This window comes from Budorcas taxicolor, chromosome 12 (assembly GCF_023091745.1).
Source record: "Budorcas taxicolor isolate Tak-1 chromosome 12, Takin1.1, whole genome shotgun sequence".
Lineage (NCBI taxonomy): Eukaryota > Metazoa > Chordata > Mammalia > Artiodactyla > Bovidae > Budorcas > Budorcas taxicolor.
In genome coordinates, this window is record NC_068921.1 from 10,686,771 (window position 1) to 10,691,504 (window position 4,734).

Sequence of the window (4,734 nt, forward strand, 5' to 3'; positions counted from 1 at the left end):
ATTCTCCAGGGAAGCATACTGGAGTGGGTTGCCATGCCCCCCTCCAGGGGATCTTCCTGATCCAGGGATCACACCCAGCTGTCCTGCATTGCAGGCTAATTCTTTACCATCTGGGCCACCAGGAAAGCCCAACTAAATGCTTTGCTGCTGCTGCTGAGTCGCTTCAGTCGCATCCAACTCTGTGTGACCCCATAGACAGCAGCCCACCAGGCTCCTCTGTCCTGGGATTCTCCAGGCAAGAACACTGGAGTGGGTTGCCATTTCCTTCTCCAACTAAATGCTTTAGTTATGTCCAATTGCACTTAATCCTCCAAGTAACCTCTGAGGGAGTGATGATTGCTTCCATTTTATGGAAGAAATCGAAACTCTGACAGGTTGCATAGCTGACCCAAGGTCACATGGAAGTAAGCTACAGAAGGCACTTGAGCCCAAACCCTACCGTCTCAGTCACCAGCCATGCCGTCTCCTCGCTTCACTCTGTATTATGGGGATGACCATCAGAAGGATCAAAACGACAACACAGCCGCAATGTGAGTCGAAAGACCTTGCAAACCATGGAGGCTGGTGAATGCACACCACCGCCCTGCAAGCCACTCTGCTCTCTTCTTTTAGGGACACATAGGATGTAGATGAGAACGTGCTTCCAAACAGCAACCAGCTCCAGTACTCTTGCCTGGAGAATCCCATGGATAGAGGAGCCTGGTGGTCTACAGTCCACAGGGTTGCAGAGAATCAGACAAAAAAAAAAAAAAAAAACTGAAGCAACTTGGCATGCACAGGTGCTTCCAAAAGCCAAAAAGTGTTACAAACACAAGTGTTAATATCGTTCCAAGATTCCACTAGCCTGTTGCTCTATCGTATGAAGGCGATACGGGAAGCAGGAGGTCCTTCTCTGGGATCCCCAGGAATCATCTGACTAGGTAAGGAGGTTAAATGGCCTCTTGAGCGAAAGCAAGAGAAAAGGGATACGTGCAGAGATCCATCTGCTGCATTCGACAGACGGAGCAGAGAGGGATGCGCCCCGACCCCAGCATCACCCTCCCCTTCAGCCCATTGGAAGCTTTTTCCATTGTTCTATCCCCTCCACATGGTTTGCATGGGAACCCAGCATGGTGTGGACATCATTAAAAGTATTGTGACTGGAGGCTGAAATGAGACACTGATCACCCAATTAAGCAACGGATTTCATAAACAAATGTGATGCGTCCTGCCTGCAGCCTGCCATCGCTGTCTGAGGCGCACTGCTGAAAATAACGTGCCTGCCTGTGTTCTACTTAAGCTTTCGGGAGCCGAGGAGCCCCACCAAGTCACAGAGAAAGGAGTCTGCAGATGGCTTGCAGCAGCCACGCAGCGGTGAACGAGCCCACACTCCCACACATCAGCCCCCCCTCCCTAGCCCCCCAGAAAGCCTCCAAGAGTCCCAGTCGCTGTTACACTGCCATGGCTACAAAGCCACCGGTGCAGCCAACCAGAGCAACGGCCTCCCGAGAAATGACAGATTTAAAGGAAGAAACACCGTGCACTTGCTGGAGGCGAGTTATTTTAATATAATGCCAAGATGACAGCTCTCCACATTTAATCATCAGACTACCGATTTTCTTTTTTTTTTTTTTTTTGCCACGACATTAGATTTTCTCACAATTTGAAAGAAGGCATCTTCTCCACCCATGCCTGACAGTTGCATGTTGGCAAGAAATGTATGTAAACTTCTCCAATTATTTTTAATAAAATGTAAAAGCCTGCCTGTAGAAGCCCCCTCCAACCCTCCACAGCCCTCACCCACGGCCAGGGGTAGCTATGGGCTCTGCCTTAAGGGCGAGGCCCCCACGGCGTTGCAGTTTTCCTGATGGCACTAAATTGCCACACAGAAGCCTTGCCTCTCTGTCACCCGCCACTGTGACCATTTCTTTTTTTAATGGTGTCTGTGATCAGCAGCTGTCAGCAAGACTGTGTGTTTGATTATCTCTTCCTAAGTGGACCAAAGCCGCCTGCTTGCCTCCCGATCTCGCAAGCTCAGCCTCGTCTCAAAGTCCAACAGCCGTTCCAAGGGACATTTGCATGTGAGTCCCGAGTTTGTTAATTCACACAAGGTCCCCTCAGGTAGGTCTGTACTGTTCTCATGCCTGTTTATTTGTAACAGATGAGAAGCCAGAAGGGAGACAAGTTATGTCTTAATTAAGGATGCACAGCCCGATGGAATCACAGCCAGAACCCACAACCAGTGCACAAGCGACTGTGTATGTCTTTTTTCCCCAAACTTTCAAAGGGTATCTACTGTCTGGAGGCCCTGAGGATGCGAAAATAAGTAAGATACCGGTCCTTCTCTAGAGGAGCTAACAAGGTCATAGAGCAGACAGACAAGTGAATAAATAATACGAGTACGCGTGAAAGGCAACACAACCCAGGTAAGCTCAAAGCGCGCGGAAACGTTTCCAAGCCCGAGCAGTGCTTATGGGGTTGGGGACGCGTTCACGGAGCTGACCGCGGAGCCAGGCCCTGCAGGACCGTCAGGGAGAAGGGAGGAGGGCCTCCGCCCAGCGACAGAAGAAACCACACAAGCGAAAGCGCGAGGCCCGAAGGAGCGTGGAGCGCTCACAGGCAGAGCATCTTCAGGGAGGAAGGGGACCATCCACCAAGTGGAGACGGAGCGGGCAAGACGGCGGTCAGAAGACAGGACTGGAGCGGTTCTCGAATCACTGCTGCTCTGTTTATAATGACGCCGGTCCCGGAGAAGGCTGGGCTAAGTCCTCGTATGTCAGCGACGCTTCTCTGCCCTTGCCCCAAGAAAAGGCAGCACAACCCACGGCGCCGAGTGGCCACCGTCCTGGGTGATAAGCCAAGCAGGGCGCCTCCGAGACCGAGGAACCCAGTCCGGGCACCTGGGTAACCGGGAGAGGACTCTGCTGTCCGCCGACGAGCTGCCACGCACGAGCCCCCCAGGGCCTCGTGCAGCTTCGTTCACAGCCTTCTCTGTTAACTGCAGGGAGGGCGTCTCAAGAGAAGGGGGCTGCATCGGCACCCCGTCCTTGAGGGCTGACCGGCGCCCCGGGGAGCGGGCTGGGAGCCCCCAAGCCGCCCGCTCGCTCCGGGCTCATTTTCACCTCTCCCTGGCGTGCACAGCAGCGGCTTGAGCAGCAGCGCTCTGGATCATGACAGGAGGCATTTTGCAGACCTGGGTTAGCTTCCGGTTTGTGTTCTGGGTAAATAACGAGATGGCTTCCATCTGGGCTCCAAAGCGCCACTCCCCCGGGACAACAACGCGCGGAGTGTTTGAGTCGTAGTAAGGGTGTCTCCAGAGACGAGTGACATTCCCAGCCCCGTCACCAGCCGTGTTTGACACCGGGCACCTTGCCCAGCACCCCTGGCAGTGCTAATGGAAAATTCACCGGGTACTCGCAGGCTGCCTGGTGGGTCCTTGCTGTGCTAATGCAAAAACAACGTCCCAACAAAGCCCACTCGGGCTCCTGGGCAATGGACACGATCCAGCTCCGCAGCCATCACACCTGTGCTGTCTTTGCAACTTCCCCTCCTGCCCCTCCCACGTGCTAAACCGAGATAGGAAGCAAGCTGAAAGAACCCACCCCTTCCACCTGCACTCCACTTCAAAGGAAACAGGCAGTCTCTTGAGGTGACTGCATTTATTCTGCCACAGCTCGATATAAGCACCGCCCTAGCAGCTCACCGCAGGTTCCAAATGACAAATTTTGAGGGCTATTGAACACGCTGAGAGTTTGCCGAGCGGATCCGTGGAAAGTTACTTAGCACAGCTGTCTGGGTAATTGTGACACATTAGAGGAGTGTGTGGTGCTTGGCGGCCCCGGGCCTGGAGCTCGCCGGGGCCGTGGGACAGTCTGGGCTCAGAGATTCGGCTCCACAGCCCATGAGACCAGCAGGGAGACCAGCCAGGCTTTGCAGCTTAATCCTATTTGGTTTAACGGGTTTGTTTCCCATATCAGGAGGTCACAAATAGAGCAGGGATAGAACCCGTGTTGCGGTGATGCTTTTGAGTGGGTCTGGGTGCCTATCAAGTGAGCTGCCCCCACCTACATCCAGGCATCTGGAGAGCCGGATGCAAGTTGTACGCACCACCCGTGTCCTTCTCAGCCTGGAAGCAACTAGAGTGTTCCCCTCCACCACCTTCATGGCCCCCTCCCTCCACGCCCCCACCGAGGCCCTGGCTTCATGATCCGATTCATCAGTCAGGCTCCGAGGCAAAGAAGGCGTTAAATGTTCTAACACACACGTTTTTTTCCTGCATTCCTCACTCAGCTAACCATGTGTGAATGCCCTTGTGCTCCCTAACTGACTCAGGGAAGGACCTAGCATGGAAAAATGAAAGTGAAAGTGAAGTCGTGTCCAACTGTTTGCAACCCCATGGACTGTAGCCCACCAGGCTCCTCCATCCATGGGATTTTCCAGGCATGAATACTAGAGTGGGCTGCCATTTCCTTCTCCAGGGGATCTTCCCAATCCAGGGATCAAACCCAGGTCTCCTGCATTGCAAACAGATCCTTCACTGTCTGAGCCACCAGGGAAGCCTCATGGAATAATAAGAAGAATCAAAAGTAGCCATATAGCCCATGCTAATTAACTATGGACCAAGCAAACACCAAGGGCATAACCTGTCACTGATTTTTTCCCTCATAACAACCCTGTGATAAAGCTATGATTATTATCCCCATTTTGCAGGTAAGCAAACTGAGGCCAGAAAAATTATTAAGTAGACATTAGTGA